The 19,779-nt window shown below is 47.2% G+C and overlaps 1 protein-coding gene across 2 annotated transcripts in view; it reads right to left on the reverse strand.

Annotated features, from left to right (window-relative positions):
• The window catches only part of ATP9B (ATPase phospholipid transporting 9B (putative)), a 3,609,114-nt gene that overhangs the window by 2,769,740 nt on the left and 819,595 nt on the right, over positions 1 to 19,779 (reverse strand). The window lies entirely within an intron of this gene.

Genomic DNA, 19,779 nt, shown 5'->3' on the forward strand with positions numbered 1-19,779 from the left:
GGTAGACGTGGATCCCCTGCAGGCGCAACCGCGCCGCCACTGGTGCCAGGCACTTGGTGAAAACCCTGGGTGCCGACTTTAATCCGAACGGCAGGGCTCCGAATTGGTAGTGGCGTCCCTGAACCACAAACCTGAGGAACTTCCTGTGCCGTTTTAGAATGGGGATGTGGAAGTAAGCATCCTCCAGGTCCAACGACGATAGGAAGCCGCCTTCCTCCAGCTGTCCCAGCACATGCTGGGGGGTGACCATCCTGAATTTCTATGCCTTCATGTATTTTGTTTAACCGACGCAGGTCCACGATGGGGCGCCAACCGTCTGTCTTCTTTCTGACGAGGAAGTACCTTGAGTACACTCTGGAACCCCGGAGCCTCCTGGGGACGAGCTTGATGGCACCTTTCTTGAGCATCGCCTTTACCTACAACAGCAGTTGAGGGACGTGATTCTCCTTTCTGGCCACGGGAGGAATGCGAGGGCACTTCTTTTGGAATTCCAGCGAGTGCCCTTTGGCCAGGGTGTCCAGCACCCAACCGTCGGTGGAGATGGACTCCCACACGTTGACGAACTTCGTCAGCCGGCCTCCCACCGGGGTTCTTCGGGGGGGGGGGGGGGTGTGACAACACGGCCGCGTCAGTCTTGCTTGGAGGCGGCCTTGCCGCCTTGGCCTCCCTGGCGACGACGGCGGGATCCCCGTTGCTTGCCGCGACCTCTGTAGGCCTCCTGGGAAGAGGAGCAGGCCGCCTGGCGGTAAGTGGAGGAGCCACCACTGGATCCTTTGGAGGCACCCCGTCTGCCTCCGGACCTCCGAAAGGGCTGCCACTGTTTAAGCACCCCTAGGGCCCGGGCCGTCTCCGAGTCGGTTGTAATGGCCTGTAGAGACTCGTCCACCGCCTTACCAAAAAGGTTGTTGCCATCGAACGGCATGTCCAACACTCTGGTCTGGACGTCCTGGCGAAAGTCTGTCGCCTTGAGCCATCCTCGTCGTCGGAGGCAAGTTGGCGAGATACGGTATCTGCAATGTCCGTTGCCACCATTATGGCGTGATCCGACGCCACCTCGCCTTCCTGCAGAATTTCTAGGGCCTCCGCCCTCTTGTTGTCAGGTAGGAAGTCTAGCAGGGGAGCTATCTTGAACCAGAGCTCCCTATCGTAGAGGGCCACGATCGCTAAGGCATTGGCCGCCTTAATCGTCGTTGCCCCCGGCGAGATGACTCGTCGTCCCATGGAGTCCAACTTCTTGCCCTCGCTGTCCGGCGGGGAAGTGGAAGTTGAAGCCGCCGCACCCGGTGCCTTCTTCTTAGCCGCTGCCAAGACGACAGAGTCCGGCGTGGGCTGGGCCCTGAGGCACAAGGGGGCGGCATCGGGGACTCGGTACTTCTTCTCATACCTGTCCCTCTTGGCGGGTGTTGTAGAAGGGTTCTTGAGGACAGCAAGCCCCTCGTCCCAGATGTCGTCGAGCAAAGGCACCGCGAGGACCGTCTTCCTCTTGGCCTCTCGTCGTTGGTACAGAAACCCTTCCTTTTTTTGTTCTTCAGGGCAGAGCTGGAAGAGCTCTGATGCCCTGGTTATCATGGCGTGGAAAGAGACAATTTCGTCGGCTGGAGAAGCCCGCGGGGGTGGGGAGGTGATGACGGGATGTCCGCTGCGTCATCGCCGCCGTCATCGTCCGTCCCCGTCGGCGTATCCTCTCTAGGGTCCGGCGAGGGGGATGCAGGGTCCAAAGGTCTCGCAGGCACGAAGGGAGGAGCGGGGTGGACTCTCCTCCGCTTGTTCGGAGGGCTTCCCGACTGGCCTGGTTCTGGTCCTCCATCACGGTCCGTGGCAATCTCGTCCTTATCTCGGTACATAAGGATTGGATTGCCAACAAAATGGCCGCCGAGCTATCCTGGGGCTCGGGTAACAGCTGCGGCGGACGGGATGGCCGCTCCACTGGGCCCTCTTCGTCGTCATCATCACTATCTTCGATCACGTCAGCAGGGACCGCCCTCTGGGATCGAACCTTCTCGAACCTCTCATTGAGGCCTATGAACCTCTCGTTGAGGCCTATGGACCTCTCGTTGAGGCCCTTCTCGGTTTCCACCAGCTCCTCCTCAGAGGCTGATTCCGAGTCTGTAATGGCCACCGCCCCCGCCCTCTTTTTCCGCCGGGGACTTCACGAGGGTCTTAACGATGGGCTGGAAAAGAGGATTCCCTCCGCAGTGGCAGGGATACTCTGGGCCCGGAGGCCGTTTCCACTGGCGTAGTCTCAGCCAGCTTCGCCAGGGTCGCAGCGACCACTTTGATAGAGGCCTTTGCCGGCTGGATCAAAGCCCTCACCACCTTAGGTGCGCCCTGGGCCTTCGCCTTGGGGGGAGGGTCAGCGCCTCGCTCCCCCTGTGAGATCGACCGGGTCCGCTCCAGCGGCTTACCCGGGTTCTCGGACTTCCTCTTCCCCGAACCAGAGCGCTGGCTCGTGGTCGAACGTGCCGGGGAAGTAGTGCCCTGCCTGGCAGCCGAAGAGCCCGACCTTTCGGCGCTCCCGGTGCCCGCGGACTCGTGGTGCTTGGCCTTCTGTTGGGCCCCCGTCGCTGGGGCGCCCGCACAGGACTTAGAAGCCTGCTCACACTTTTTCTTCGCCTTCTCACCTGCTGTGCCCTTCTCCAGCCAGGCGGCGAGGCGGGAACAATGATCTTATTTGGTCCGTTCCGAAAGGTTCTTGCAGAACGCACAGTCCTTCTCCATGTGCGTCTTGTCCTCATGAAGGCAGTAGAGACATTGTGAATGCTCGTCCTCCTTGAAAACGTTTTGCAGTCAGCATCCAGGGCAGCACCTGAACAGCTTGGATCCGGGCGTCGAGCTTCCCTTGTCCTGGGCCATGTCCGTTGAGGTAGGCCGATGATCTTCCGGAATCCTCCAAGAAGTGTAAACTCGACGAAAACTTCACCCTTGAGGGGCGTAGAAGAATTCCGAAACGGGTCCCCATTGTCGGAAGTAGAAACGGTGGAACTTGAGGCTCAATTAAACCGAAAAAATTAGAAAATCTCCTGAAAAAGCGTGAAAACGCAGCAAAAAACTCGAGAGCTAAAGCACGAGGACTCCCAACACTTGAGCGTGCAGTAAAAATCTGAGGATGGCTGCCAGAGGCAGGGCTTAGGGAGAGGGCAGTCATTGGCTGGGGGCAGTATGACCCAGAGATCAGTGATTGGTTACTACTAAGAAAGACAGATCAGAAACGAAACTGATACTGATTTTTTCTTTACCGAGGATTCCCAGCCTGACGACGGGGAATATTCATGAGCATGTGAATCCATGCCAGACCCCATGCTGGAGAACAATCCTTTCATTGCACCGGCAACTGCACTAACCCATGCACACAGCACTCCAATGCAGACGACACCCGACTACAGAATGTGGAGAGCTCCAGTCAGCATGCAATGCCCTCCCCCACAAGTACAAAATAGTTTTCTGTGACGGGGCCACAGAGCGGTCATGTCTTCAATTCGGCACCTTGGACATGCTGGAAAGCCTGTACATTAACTGGGACAGTAAGACTGATTGTTGTTACAGTGGGTGCCATTGCCGAATCCAGGAAGACATGCATATTGAAGATAAGAAAACCTATGTCTTCACTTGTGTATAACAGCTCTGGGAGAGAATAGACGCTGACCTGAAAAAACAGGTGAGGGAGGTAGCCAACCAGGCGGGTGTCAGGCAGAGGGGATAGGAAATAGGAAGATGTGGGTTATTTGGTGTACGCCAAGGAGGGAGAATGAGGATCAAGAGACCAGATGGAGGAAGGACAATGGAGAAGAGCATGGAAGGGAATTGCTGAAGGAGTGTGCAAGGTGAGGTATCGAAAGTTGTGGAAGAAAGTGGTACTTGGCTGTGAGTGTGCGTGAATGGTGTGAAAGTGAGACTGTTGAAGTAGGGAGTGTATGGTAAGGTGAGTGGAAGAGTGAAAGGAGGGCAACTGGAAAAGAGGAGGCGTAGAAGTAGAGTAGAGAGACTAATAGCAGCAGAGTAGCGAGGGGTAGTAGAGTGGTGCGGGAGAAGTAGAGGGAGGGGAGTAGAAGAGGGAAGCAGTGCAGAGGGCAGTTGCAGTAGTTGGAAGGGGTGGTATTAGTGTGAGAAGAAGAGAGCAGTAGTGGTGTGTAGCTTAACATGAGAGAGTAAGATAGGAGGGTTGAGGTAAAGAGGGTAAGAGAGGAATAATCGGAGGGAGATTAGGGAATGAAAGGAGATACTGTGAGTGGTGTAGGAGCTGGGGGTGTAAGAGGAGGGAAGGGTGGGAGACAAAGAAGGAAGAGAAACAGGAGGGTGTGGAAGTAAGATACCAAGTGGGGCCAAAGTATCTTAAAGGCACCCATCAATACAGATCTTTTTGGGGATTTAGGTTAGTGTGAGGTTGCCATTTTGTTAGCTACACTTCGCCATCTTAAATTGCGGATTTTAAACACTTGCATTATAAATAGTGTTCATTCTGGGAATGTGCACATGATCACATAATGAGTAGTGGAACGATGACGACAAGGCTGCTTGCCAGCGCCAGACACACTTTAGCTGTTAAGCAGAAAACCTCATTGCGTTAACACGTTATAGATGTCACTAAAAACCAAGGTTGCTAATGTTTCTCTTAGATAATAAATCGACAAACAGAATGACAGATTTATTTTGGCCTTCAAAATTTTTTTAGAGCCATTGACACAAGAAATTCGAACAAACGCCCAGATACAAGGGTTAGTAAGAACAGGGTGTGAATACAAATTGGCATTATTCGACAATGATATTCTGGCATCCATATCCCAACTGTTGGAATCAATACCCGACCTCTTCGCCACGTTGGCGGCAAACTGCAACCCTTCCGAGCCACCTAGTAGGGGAGTGGGGGTTCGAAGTGCAGGCGAATGGACTCAAGTATTTTGGTGTAGAAATTACAAAAGACTTAACAAGTTTGTTTCGGGCAAACTATACACCCTTGTGGAACACAATCAAACCAGACCTGGAGAGATGGGCCAAAATGACACTCTCCTGGACGGCTAGACTCACTTCGATCAAGATGAACATTCTCCCCAGGTTCTTATTTCTGTTCCAATCGCTCCCAATCGCTAAAACTATTTCAGAAGCATTCTTAGCAGACGTAAATGCACCCTTCTCACATACTTGTGGGCAGGCCTGAAGCCTCGAGTGACTTTGACAACACCTAAGGACAAGGGGGTTATGGGGTTCCCAGATCTTTTCGATTATAGAGCATAACAACTTTGCATACTCGCTATTTGTTGGGAAGCACTGAGAAACAGTGGGTGGGCCTTGAAAATCAGTTATTTGCGCCAGTAATGCTGGGCGAATGGTTATGGTTTCCCTACAGAGCCAGGCCGCGCAGAATTTGTGAACACCCAGTATTAGCAGTTTTGTGGTCTCTTTGGTGCCTCACGCACACTATGAAGGGAGTTATGACTTGGCCATCCCCGCTTAGTTGCATATGGGCCCCCCCATTAGAGATCTCCTGGTAGACCCAAATCGTTTTCAGCCCCAATATGAGGGAGGACTGGTTAGAGCGGGGCAGATGTGGAAGGATGTTGCCTATATATCAAAAGGAGCTTTGGAGGAAGCACAACATGGTGTCACCATATAGCCTCTACACTATTTGCAACTGAGAAGTGTATTACTAGATTTACGATGGGGCGATTCCTTCCGAAGGCCACTCACTCTTTTGAGCGTATTCTGAGTGAACGCGGAGACTCCAGAGGATTGACAGCTCAACTGTACAGCCCATTGATTAACATGGGCCATTCGCAACAACCGAGTACACAAATCAAATGGGGGGCAGAGCTAGGGCTGCAAGATTGCACAGACACATGGGCAGTGATATATAGGGCAGTCTGGAATACCTCAATATCCATGCAATAAAAGATGCATAATGGGAGGTTGCTTATGAGGTGGCACCTGACAGCGCAAAGGCTAGCGAAAAATGTACTCTGTGGTTGCGCTGTATTGCTGAAAGGGTTGCTCCGAAGTTAGCGATTATTGGCATCAGTGGTGGAGCTGTGCAAGAGTGCAAACTTATTGGAAGGAAATCCTGGCCTGGAAACAGGCCAGAGATGGTATTCATAGGAGATTGTCCCCATTATTGATATGGTTTGGAGTAGAGACAGACACTGAGGGAACAAACAGTAATTTCACACATGCCTAGGAATCTATTGCTAGCAGCTAGAGCATGTCTGACAATCAAATGGAAAAACAGCACGCTGCCAACGAAAGAGGAATGGCTGAACAAGGCCCACATGATTTACCAAATGGAAAGCATTACAGCTGCCCTGCTAGAGACGCACTCACATATAGATGCAGTCTGGCTTCCTTTCTTAGAATATTACACTGCATACAGAGACGCATTAAATCATGCAGCATAGAGGTTGGAGAGAGGGTTCCCAACGTTTTGTGGCAGCATTTGACTGCAAAATTAGAATAGTTTCAGAACTCGACAAGCTCTGGAAGGGCGGTAAGCAGGGGAACTGTTCTGCTAACAAGGTTGGAATATACCGATATGAAAATGAATGGTTTTAATGACTTCAGCTGTTACCCAGAAGCGTGTAGGGAGGAATGGGGGCGGGGAGGGGATTTGAGGTTACCGGTTTAAAAGGTCAGCCACTCCGGAATTCTTTTGTTAACGATTGCAACTTGAGTCTGCTTCATTTGAAAAGCTTCAAAGTGGCTTCAAACATATCATGCAATAGGTTGTTTTGATTTTTTCCTTCTGTCAATTCCTTTGAGCTGTATTCATATGTATGGTGATATTCTTATAATGGTAACGAAAACAATAAAATAAAGGACGGGAGTTAGACATGGGATGTGTAGAGACCAGGCAAGGGTGTTGTGTTATAGCAAAGTGGTTAGAGAGAGGAGGCCCTGGAGAGACAAGGAGGTGCCAGAGTATAAGAGGAGCGGATGGTAGTTGGTCAAGAGAAGTGTAGAGGAAGAGGACAATAAGAGGAACAAAGAAGGGAGGGAGGAGACAACAACTAAGGAAGTGGTGATGAGTAAGGAGGTGAAACGTAAGGCGAAGGTGCGAGAGAGGACCCATTGCAGGGAGAAGAGAATAACTGAGGAGAGAAGGTGTGGAAAATAAGAGCAGAGAGGATGAAAGAACAACTGAGATGCGAGAGGAGAACAGGAACATGAATTAAAATGAGGAGGAGACAAGAAACATAAGGAGTTAGAACAATAGTTGGTGGCAAGATAATCGTAGAGGAGACGAGGAGGAGAACCAGTGATAATTCTAAGAAGAAATAGGGATAAGCTAAGAGGAGAAAAGCCAAGATGGGAGGAGAGAAGGAACAGACAGTAGCCAAGCATTCAAGAGGAAACAACCAGACCCAAGATGTAGAAATAACTAAGGAGGCGGCAGCGCTCTGGCCAAGGGGCAACAACCTTACAAGGTGGTTGAAACTGTGGTAGTGGCTGAAACTAGCAACACCAGGCTAGAGTCATACAACCCCAGGACATAGCTCCGTTTTTGAGAAGATGCCGAGTGTCTGAAACCTGAACTGTGTGCAGAGGACCCAGACCACCAAGGGTAGTGATGATATCTGAAGTCTATGACAAGGAGGACATCCTGACAATTTCTACAAAAGCTACATATCCAAACACGAGAGCCAAGAAAGCGTGTTGTGGCACTTAAACCCCAAAGGACTGAGTGAATGTTTTGACTGCTAATCAGCGGAAACAAAAGGTGAGAGGGAAAGAGTGATGGATTATGGGCCTCTATAAACAATCAATTACTTAAGTTATTTAGATTTTCCCACTACACTAGTTTAGTTCTATCTACCTAATCCCTGTTATTTAAAAAAGGACACTGGAATACTTTAAACCTTGGCTTCTGACTGATCTCCGGCAATGGCAACACATATTCTTTCAATAATGTGGATGTGCTAAAACATCACCTATTTAGAATGAATGTCAGAGAAGTTTGAGAAGAAATGCACCATACGCAACGAAACAGGTGAGGAAACACATAAGGCCATCAGGTTTCAAGTATGTGGGCAGCACCAGACATGCTGTCTGTTGTATCACAGACTCATCCGAAGGTCCAGATTTAAGGATACAGATTCTGGCATTCGACTAGACGCACTGGTAAACTTCATAGTGTCAATCAGTAACAGGCTGTGGCTCGTCCAAGAACTGTGGGGGTGGACAACCGTAGGATAAAGCAAAGGACTGTATGCAAGCCGTGGCCAGTAACAGAGCACAGAAACATGAACGCATTCAGAATAAAACCGATACAAATTGTACTCTTATATTGTTTTTCATTGCACATGCAATATTATCAAAAAACTAAGGTGCCCTGTTTAATGGAAAAGCCATTTAATGAGCCTGTTATGAAAACAAATAACATTGAACAATGCTATACTCACCTACCATTTTCGTCTTGGTACGCTTTAGTTTGCATACACTGAATAACGAACAACGAATGTTAAACTACCTAGTTTTACATGTGCTTTTCTACAATCAACAAGGAGCAGACTCGAAACAAAAAAAAATATGCCTACCCGCTCTAAAGAGTTGTTTGCAATAAATGTTTCACAAAGACGAACATTAGCTACAAGTAATGCCAGTTAAGTCGCAGCAAAACTGAATTATTAAATCTGCCAGCCCATATCCTATTACGGCTTGCTTATGAATACTTGATTTTATTTTGTATAATTGACAAGAGTTGTCAGGAAAGGGCAGGTTTAATGGCCATCAAATTAAGATCAACTGGTATGTGTGTCACAAAAAAAGAGTCAAGTGTTGATAAATTAATTGGCAGGTCATTGTGAAACCGCGCACGCAAATCAGTCATAAATCGCTGCAAGTGGCCTTGTAATATTAGCAGCTCCCCTGCCAAGACTCTAAATGCTGAAGCACTGAAAGAAAGAGGATGCAAGTCTGCACCAAACAAAAGAAAAAAAAAACATAAGTCGACTTGGTACCTACAATACCAGTTCTTTTATCAGCAACTTCATTTTTAAATCATTCATATGACTTAAATAAACTAGAAACGTGAACGTTCTGCACCGAGGAGAGAATGAACATCAGCAACGAGATGATTTGTGCGGTACATGTTACATTCAGAAGCGTGGGAGAGTTGTGATCGCCACTGAAATAGGGACTGTAAAATATCCCAAACATTTAAGCTTTGTCATCACTTGGGACATCGTTAAAAAACATATTGGCATGTTTAAAAGATTGATGAAAATGAGTTTTAAAGCATTCATTTCTCTTAATACCACTGGAAGAGCTGTGCACACTCAAGAGATATTTGATCTGAATTAAGAAACTGTTGAAGCAATTGATTAATTGGAATTTAAGCCATCGGTCACAGGATCCATCAGCAAATGCATTTACATTCCAGACAATCAGCTGATGGTCCTATAGGATACCGTGTATTAAAACAATGCAAAGTCAATATGATAGCACTGAACTCATCACAATGCCTTATTGACAAACATACACATGCTTTTAATCCAAGCATGATCACGCTGCATATATTAGGGGGAATTCTTTATTGATTTGGTGTGTTTCATGAATTTGTATTCCTATTAAATAGGTTTTAGAAACCGACATGCGCTTTAGCGCGGCTATCACAATGTTTACGGAATACTTATTTACATTTACGGGAAACAGATAGGATATAAAGGAGTAAACTTCTATGTTTCTATATTCGTACAGTAGTTTGTTTGCACAACTTCCACCACTTTGAAACACTTGTGTATAGGCGCGTTATAAATGCCATATCAAAATATGTTGACATCCTCCACTGCTCCATTCGGTCAGCAAGGAAACCACATCAACCTCCTCTTATGAACCACATCCACCAGTTCTTGAAGTCAACACAACTTTCTTTTTCATCCCTTGCAAGGTAGTTCTTTATGGTCTCTACACACTTATGTGTTTCTTTTGTTAAACAGTTCCCCCTAATTCAACTACAAACCATCATCAGGTATTTCTGGGAAGCTTTAGAAACTTTAGAGAAAACAGCCAGCACCTGCCCACACCTCTTCCCTCTCCCTTCGTGTCTGGTGACTGGCTCTCCATTTGAGCGGCTGCCCCCTCCATCCCACCATATTAGTGCCTTCTGTCACACCCAATTCAATATAGTTTTTGCAGAAGAAACAAACAATATAGGTTTCCAAAGATGGTTAGTTCTCGCTAGTTTAAATGAAAGGCTCTTGTTGCACCATACATGTGCAGCATACTTTTCTCAACTGTAGAATGAGGCATAAAGAAAATAAGTAGGCTGAGAGCAAGAGTACTTAGAACCAACATGTCCAAACAGGACCAACGGTTAATACCAAACTTAAGTTCCAATTCGAGGAGTGACAAGAAGCTTGATGGTACAACACAAAGCAGCATAACATAGAAAGTTGTATTCGACATGTATTATTTGGGCACTGTACAAGAAACTAGCCAACAAAAAGGAGAAAAGTCAACCAAAATGATCTCCTAAAGAAGAAAAAAAAATAGTCCATATTTTAGACTACTGGAAAGCTCACAGGTCTTCCCGTGCCAAACACAGTCTATTGTGGATCTTGGGTCGCTGAAAAGCACAGCTTGAGAACTGCTCCTCCCGCTCTTGCAGGGTCCAAGGCATAGCTGTTCAACACCATCTTGTAATTCTTTGCCAAAAAGCACCCAACTCTTAAGCAGGCAAGGCGCTCCTTAGAGCTCCCTTTCGCAGTTTGACTGGGGCGTTGACCACCTCATTGCCTAAGGCACCTGGCACTGCTGCCCACCAGCCTGTGTGCGCTCTCCCTCTCTCCTTTACACGCCACCAAGTGCTCTTTCCTAGGGGGACCTGCACCAGTCCCTGCTCTGCTTCCCTCTTCCTCCAAATCGCCACATGCTCGAATCTCCAGGTTCACACGTTTCTGCTGACTCCCAGAGTCCTGGCCTGATCCACTCTCAAATCTTCTCTCCACATCTCCGGAGTCTGATGTTTTCCCACGTCTCCTCCTGTTCATCCACTCATTGTATCGACTGGTGTTCCTCCACTCTTCCCCTCTACTTCTCTTCCAAACTTCCTCCTCTTCTTTGCTGATGTTCCTCTACTGCCTGTTCTCTCACCTCTCCAACTGGCCCCAAACACGTAACCGTTCCAACTCCAAACACCTTAGTTACTGCCTTCCTTCAACGGCTTATTACATTTCTAGGCTTTCTCCTTTGGACCAGGCCCCAATCAAGGGCATGCATGTGCGAGTTATTTTCACTACTTGTCAGGGAGCGGGTGATTAGGACTGCTTGTTGAAGATTGGGTGCTTCTCAACTTGTCTTTAGTTTCAGCTGTTTTTACTCAGTTTCGTGGGTATCCCGATTGACACTCGGGGCTCTAAAAGGCTGGTCCACCCCATCATCTTGGTTTTGCAGAACTCGGAGCTCCATGAACAGTGTTGTTGCAGTATGGAGCGGAGTGTACGCGTTAACTACTCTAAAAAGTATCCCTTCAAACTTCCACAGATGTTTGAAGTAACTCCCGGGCACTCAGTATCTTCAGGGTTTCCTTCTATACGTATCATCCTTTGGATTGTTTGCTGTTGGCATAGGGATGTGGTCATCTCTTGACTGTATTTAACTGCGGAGGACGCAGTATCTCTTCCTTCGCACTGCATTCATTCAGGGGTGAGGGGAATCCACCCCCCCGCTGTTTCCTCAATCCCTCCGACGCCCAGGTAGATAAGGGGAGGACTTCACCCTTCTGTGCTTGGGGGGGTTGTCATGATCCATGCCCCTGACCCTCTCAGTTATAACAGCCCCCTGGCAGCAGTGGGGCTAAATAACTTCACACGGTCCCCAAGGGCCTTAAAACTCCACCAGAAACATACATGGAGTCAGTCCTGGCACCTTTGGCGCCAGGCTCATTATCAGGAATAAAGTAATACCAGTTTTGGACCTTAATCCACCATGGAGGCCTATTACACAGCTCAATTCTTTAGAACCAAGCCATGCGGTCTATTGTTTTGGGTGTGGCTGGGCCTGGAACTACTTGGCCTGGAACTACTTTACCTGGGCTATTTAAACCACACCCAAACAGCAGAAAAAACTTCGCGTTATTCTGCACTCCTGCAGCGGAACGCTCACCGTGTCCAGCTCCTGCTCATCTGCTTCTCCAGCGGCCCGATCCTGAAGCCCTAGATCTGGATTCCATTAATAATCTGGAAGAACAAGAACAGCATTAGCGAGCAAGAACACTTACCTGTGAAGTAACCGGCCTTGAATCCATCCTGCGCTTCGCTTACCTTGCCTATCTCTGGAGTTCGCCGTAACCTGCAAAGGTAAAGAAACAAGGAAAGCATTAATAACAATTCTTACATGGACAAGCAGCGAGTCCTGGCAGCACCCTGCGCTTCTCTTACCTCGCCCATCTCCGGGTTTCACCGCAACCTGCAAGGGAGAAGGAACAAGGTCAGCATTAACAAAGCACTTACCTGGGCAAGCAGCGCTTCAATTGCTCATCACTCCGGAACATCACCGCAACCTGTACAAATAAGAGAAGAGAACACAGGTTAGCAATTAACACCAATAAACAGCGCTCTGCGCATCAATAACTCACTGTGGTCTTCGCCATTGGCGCGGCAACTCTGAGATCGCAACCATCCCAGTGAAAACAAAAGAGACATTGTTCAGGAACAGCGGAGTGGAGCAAGATGCTGAGAAGACAGAGAAAACGGAGGGAAAGAAAGACAGAATAAAGACGGAAATTACATTATAACTCACCTGGAAGACAGCAAGCAAAGTCGGAGTCACAGCCGGTCTGGACCCGACAAAAGGGCACACGGACCAGTGAAGCAACTAGGTCCACGGAACGCCCGCATCAACCACGCGCCCCTGCACAGAGACGCAGGATGGAGAGTTCAACGTGCAAAAACCTAAGGTGAGCAATAACCCCAAGGGAGGGGATTTGGAACAGAGGGAGGTGGGAGTCCACCCATCACAGAACCAGTATCTTAACCCTCCATTCTCCTGTTATAGGCGCTACCCAACATCTGGCACATAACCAAGCAGAGAGGGGTCCAGGAAGGCACTTAGACCTCCATCCAGTATCGTGTGGTGCCCCCGTGGATACCAGGTGAGCGTAACAGGGGTCGAGGGCATTTATTGCCCGATTTGGCCAAAGGAGGGTTCGTTGGAAAGGGGAGAGTCTCCCCTTTCCAAAGAAGAGCCCTTACACAAGCAGATTGCTGGTCGGGGATCGTTCGAGTCTCGACCAGCAAACCCCACTGGACCACCAGTGAATTGATTTTGGGGGTGCCCTCCCAAGCCAAACAGACCCCCACCTTCACCAAAATAATAGAACAAAGGGGGTACAATGTTTAGTCTTCTTTGGGGGCAGATAGGTGCTGTTTTGCACCCATTTGCCCCCAAGGAAGTAAAAAAAATAATCTATATATTTTGGGCAGACTTGGGGAAGACAGGGGGCTGGACCCATGCCTGTGGGCCAGCCCCCCTCAACAAACCCCCCCCCCACCAAGGGGCAGATCCTTTTTGCTTCCCTGGGGGGGCAAAGTGAGGGTCTGGCCCAATTTTACCACTCCTGGGAAGCGGAAAGGAGCACTAGAACACCAGGGAATTTATTTTAGGGGTGAGGGGCAGGTCAAACTATCCCCCACTCCCAGAAAAAGCCCCAAAGGAAGGCAAAACAACAGTCCACTACATTGTTAGTGGCACACTTGGGGGCATCAGGGGGCTGTCCCAGTCGCTGGGGACCAGTCCTCTCAGGAATAAGCCCACAACAGGGCACATCCTTTCTGCTTCCCTGGGAGGGGACGGGGGTAAAATTGAAGGTCTAGCACAATTTATCCAACCCTGGGAAGCAGAAAGGAGCACGAGGCCACAAGGGAAAGGATTTTGGGGGTGGAGGCTGTTGCCCATCGCGGCACCGCAGGCCGTCCTGTCTCTCTGGCCGAGCCATGTTAGAGCTTTTCCCTCTGGGGGAGGGGCGGGAACCCCGATGGGTTGCCCATGAACGCTGATGGGACGGAGGTGGTTGATACACGTGTGAAGCAGACGCCCAGGGCCGGGACCAGCACCCCTGGCCTTTCTAGCCATCTGGCCGGGCTGCATTACAGCTCTGTACCACTCTCAACCAGTGGTTTAGCCTTTTCCCTTTGCGCCTAGGTAGGTGCACCCACACATGTGAGGTACCGTTTTTGTTGGGACACCTGTGGGAATGAGGGAATGTAGGACATGTGTTTTCTCTTGGTTTTGATCATATTTTCATACATTGGCTACTGCACTGTTGCACAACCCTTTAATTTCCCAAATGTAACCTACATTTAGTCGCTGCTATAAGCACTGTATGCTTTTGTAACTTGCACCAGTCACCTATCTTTCAAAAGGTCTGCCTGTGCTCTTTCAAAAAATGTTTTCTCGCCATTCCTCGTGTGTCCACCAGGTGTTTACTTAACCTTGCTTTGTTCCAGGAGATCAGACTGAAACCCACTTCTTCCATCAGAGCCACCCATCAGGGCCTCTGTAACTGTGGCAGCATTATATCAATTGTATGATATAATCTGTATGCAGGAGACTGGGGGACTTGGAGCAGACAATGTTCCAGCGGTAGGAGGCTTTCGGGGGTATTGGCAAGAAAGGGATCAAGGGGAAGACGCCATGGGGGTTTAGTGACACGGGTTAATACAGCTCTGGATCTAGTCCATAGACAAGGGCTCCCCGGACATCCAGTGCTTAGTGCTGACCACCCAATTTGCATAGGTACTTTCTACAATAGAGCTGACCTCAAGACTAAGAGTAGGGCCATTGATCAGGCCCACAATTTAATCCTGACACAGCTTGGACTCCTCTCACCAAACTATCGCACCATTTTTGTGGGGGACTTCAATATCTAAATAGAGCCCCAGCATGCTATGGAAGGGGCATGTGATGACTTGGACGAGGCATGGGATATTCCAACCTTGGCCCCGTCTCCCAGGCAAAGAGCCCATCCACTGGCCCTCTGTTGTGCTTCGACCCAGTTGGGATTGGGCCTTAGAGCGTGCAACGGTCTCTTTTTTGAAGGATCAGCCCCCGAAACGAACCTTTGTGGGACATGGGGTTCCTTCTCACATTGATTATATCTTTGTGTCAATGGAGCTATGAGCTACAATCCTAGAGTTTGACCTCCTGGACAACAAACCACTATATATGAAATCATCTGGTTGGGGTGGTAGTCATAAAGTTCACCAAAATGATCCTTCTGGGAATAGTGCTTCCATTAATATCCAAGGCTTATCAAAGCAAAGAATAAAAAATGGGTTGACCTAGTCCTAATCTCTGTAAAGCCCCAGATGCATGACAAACTCCTGACACTTTTAGGGCACTGCTCTGGGATCAACATGGGTGACGAGATCTTGCTCACATTTAATAGTTATGGCAGCCATCCAACCCAGTGGTCAGTCAAAATGTCGAATATATTATTTTTTTATTTATATGTTTTTTTGGGTTCGGTAAGTAAAGAAAAGGGGTAAAATAAAAAAAAATAGAAAAAAGGGGGTTGGAGGGAAACTCCCATTTCGAAAAAAAAATGTATTGAAAAAGAAATTCGACTTTTTTTTTTCAACATTTTTTTTTTCAGCATTTTGACTTTAGACATTTTTGTTTTCGACCAAATCACTATAAACCATCCAACCCTACGTCAGAAAACATTCTAGGAGTATAAAAAAGCATACTATAAAGACCTGCCCTTGGTACGATAAGGATTGTAGCATAGCAAAGACTGCGATGCTAAATTGCCTAAATAGTAAACCACCTATAGATAGAACAGAACTTAGAAAACTTAGGCAAGCCTTTAAATCCTTGATAAATGCCAAAAAGTGTTTGCGCGTGTTAAGCAAAATGGGATTAACTACTTGAGGCAGGCCAATCGGGTGGCTCTCGGGCCTTCTGGAGATTGGTGAGCGGCCTGGAGGATGGTCGTGACAGGGGTGTTGTTTCCGAAATAACTCCCAATGCTGGTTTCAAACATTACCAGGAGCTGTATGGTCCAGTTGAGGGCTCAGGGGAACAACCAGAACCCCAAGCATACTTGGTGAGAGGGGATCGGAACGGTCCACTCCAACTGGAATTGGGTAAAATTTGCAATGCGATTAAGATACAAAAATAGGGGAAAGCCCCTATCTCAGATCACATCCCAATAGACCTATTTAAAAATGAGCTGATCATATGGGGTCCCATGTTAAGGCTGTTGTTCAATGCTTGTCTAAGTCAAAACATGGTACCTTCCTCTTGGCGAACAGCCACCATAATACCGATTTATAATAAGGGTGGAGAGACAACACATTTAATTTTTGGCCTATCTCGCTACTGGTTGGTGTTAGGAAAATGTTTGCAAAAATCATCTGCATGTACCTTCAGGATTGGGTCCAGCAAAAAAATGTCATTGACCATCTATCTACAGGCAGGTTTTCAGCCTGGAATTATCTCTGTAGACCAGGCTCTTCGTCTGCATATTGTCACACAGAAATACGCTGCCCTGAGGAAGATGAGGGTATATTCAGCCTTCGCCAACCTCCGGACCGCGTTCGACTGTGTGTCAAGACCTTTATTATGGGGAATACTGGCTGAGAGGGGCATCCATACCACGCTCCTCTAGATAATCATCCAGCTGTACTCTGGGAATACAGCTAGGGTTCCATGGGGATTGGGTGGGGAGCTAACTGGTTCCTTTGAAGTTTTAAGAGGGGTAAGGCATTGCTGCATGTTGGCCCCCCTCCTCTTGATATATATTGATGTGGGGCTGAGGCATATAAGAGGAAATTGCCTTGACCCCCCCCTCCAAGTTGGGATTAGAGATTTATCCCATACTGCTCTTCGCCAATGATGCAGTTATACTAGCCACATCCCCAAAGGGACCTAGGATCACCCTAGAAGCCTTTGTGTCAAAATGCGCAGAACTTTGCCTTGTGATGAATACAGTGAAGAGCAAGGTGTTCGTTTTCTGCCAACTTTAGGCCAGCACTATTGCAGTAGAGACTTTTGTGTTCCAAGGAGTTAAAAAGCTAATAAGACTATGTCCTCCACATCTTGGAGGCCGGAGGAGGTAAATCACTGCCATGGTTCAACCATAATAAAAAAAAAAAAACTTTGGGACAATTGGGCCTCTCTGATCATTCTCGCATACATGTGTTGCCTGTCTTGCTTGATTCTTCTACCCTGCTCCCCCCCTCACAGCCTACTTCTGCATGAGTCTGTCCTGATGAATTCTGGTTTCACCATCACTGTCTTGTGGCCAATGCTGGATTTGACTTTTATGGACTTCATTCATTCACGGCGCGTCACCCTTTCTCAACTCTCATGCTGGACTTCCTTAGCATCTTGTACTCATGGTGGCATTGAATCATGCTGTTCCCATCTTCATCGTGTATCCTGGCTTGCAACATTATGTGTTACTACTGACTTCTACAATTGTATTGACTCTCCACTCTCACTCTTGCTTCTCCACTCTTTTGACTGCTAACTCTCTGTTCTTTTCTCCTTTCCCTTCTCCCTTTCCCATCTCCTCCCCTTACTTTCTTCTATGCACTTACTCTATCAGAATTGTCCCTGGACCTAGTATGATAGCAACCTCGTCTGTCTCCTCCCCCCTCCCCTTACTGTATTTTTCCTCCCCACCCCCCCTCCACTATCTGAAATGTCGTCAGGCCAAGTATGATAGTCGCTTGTTTTGTTCCTCCCCTACCTTTCTGCACCCCTCTCCCTCACCTCTTGTTTTTCTCCAGCTCTACCAGAAATGTCGTCAGGCCTAGTACGGTAGTCGCCTGTCTGTTTCCATTTCCGTCCCAATCTCCCCCTCCGTTCCTTATCTATGTCTTAGCTCTTGCACTATCTGAAATGTCGTCAGGCCGAGTACGATAGTTAATTTCACATCCTTACTGTTCATGGCCTGTAAGAATGTCATTGTATTTTCCCTTGTTCCCTGCCTTGCCTTGAAGCGCTTTGAAACACATTGTGTATAGGCGCTATATAAATAAACTATCATATCATATCATATGGCTAAAACCCCAGACCATTAACAGAGCACACTGCTTGGAAGCTAACAATCTTGCTAGATCTGTGCCGGAGGCTGAATTAGCAATTGAGTGCCGGCTACTCTCACAGAATCCCACATACTTAGCAGGCAAGACAGGGTTTTGAGAGCTATTTGATATGATAAAACCCCAACACTCGCATAACCTTTATATAAGTTTTAGAATCTCTCATTTAAACCTGGCCAGCATTACTAAGAAGTGTGCCCCAAATGGGAGTGGCCTATGCCCTATGTGTTTGGCAGCGGAGGAGACCTTGTCCCACTTTCTCTTTTTTTTATAGTGGTTACCAAGCCCCCAGAAAAAGGCTCCCGATTCCCCTATGGATTGAAAATGGCATACGCAATGTAGACTCTGCGCTCCTCTTCTTACGAAAATGTGACGTGATAAACAGTGGTCTGCTGTGTTGCCACCTATTTGACTCAAGCCTGGCGAACGAGGGCGAAAGTGTTAAAAGTGTGTAACAGGGGAGTGCCTAACGGCTCATAATGGTCCAATGTGAACCCGTAGGGTGGCCTTTTATATGATTTTACAAGATGCTGGTAGTACTTTTAACATTGTTCAAATCGATTTTTTAGAAATTTGAATTTCCTGTATTGATGAATGAATTTAAACAATGCTGTACACTCGTGTTATTTAAAAATGGAAAATGTGTGTTTTTGTATATATAACTGTGACTGGATGACACTGTCAAAAAAAGTCTTTTTTAACTGAACTAGATGTAATTCACACTTACTCAGACATGATGTCAAGCATTTGTGATATCGAGCTCCCGTAATCACACTGAGAAACTGAGCTTCGAAGAACTTGCTGACAAAAAGTCCAATGTGAACCACCCTCTTAGAGGTCATAAATGTCCAGCTCTAAGTCTCAAAGGGAACACCACCATATTGCTTGTTTCCAGGCGGGGAAATGGAAATACCATCCATATTTTGTGAACTGTCACATGTGAAGGAAAATAATTGCAGTTTAATATTTTACATATGGGATCACATTTTCTTGAAAATCTTTTATTAGGAATGCAGTAGCAACTTTGTTTTTCACCCTGAACAATTGAAACAAAAAGTATGAGCTGAACGTGAAATTATTTTTTATATGTATTTATGCAAATTGTACAAAAGTAGTTATTTTCACACCAACACGTCAAATGTCAGTGATTCATATATCCTAGTGTCCATGCCAGCTAGACTGGGATGGGAATAGAATATTTCTATGAAAGTATCATAGAATAAAAAGCAAACATCTATCACACATCAAATGTCATGCAGAAATGAGACTAGCATCATTTGATTCAACTGAGAGAGAGGAACCTGGAAAACAAATTAGTAACTTCATCACATGTGAGGCACATTATGTTTTAGAAAATCACAATTGTTAAATGTGGAAATCTCAAAGATGATGCCAAATCAAATGGGAGGGAAACTGGGTTGAAAATTACTCGCATTAAACTGCCATCTTGATTAATATGTCCAATAAGTACAAAGGGGATGGTTTAGTGAGATGCCACTTCTGGAACACTGTCCAATCACACAGACTGACCAATCAAAATAGAAAAATAATACAGACCTCTAAAACAGTGGTTTTGAATCTATAAGAGACTAAACCCATAGCTTGAAGAGGACTAACTCGCTCATTGATGGACGGACTGACTGTAAGGGAGACTGACTGAAAGGAGGATAGAAAGGAGACTTGACTTAACAACAGGAAGGAGAATAGAATAGCTTGATTTCCCTTGGGCACATCATGGATTGCT

This window comes from Ambystoma mexicanum, chromosome 5q (assembly GCF_040938575.1).
Source record: "Ambystoma mexicanum isolate Mex_15411 chromosome 5q, UKY_AmexF1_1, whole genome shotgun sequence".
Taxonomy (NCBI): domain Eukaryota; kingdom Metazoa; phylum Chordata; class Amphibia; order Caudata; family Ambystomatidae; genus Ambystoma; species Ambystoma mexicanum.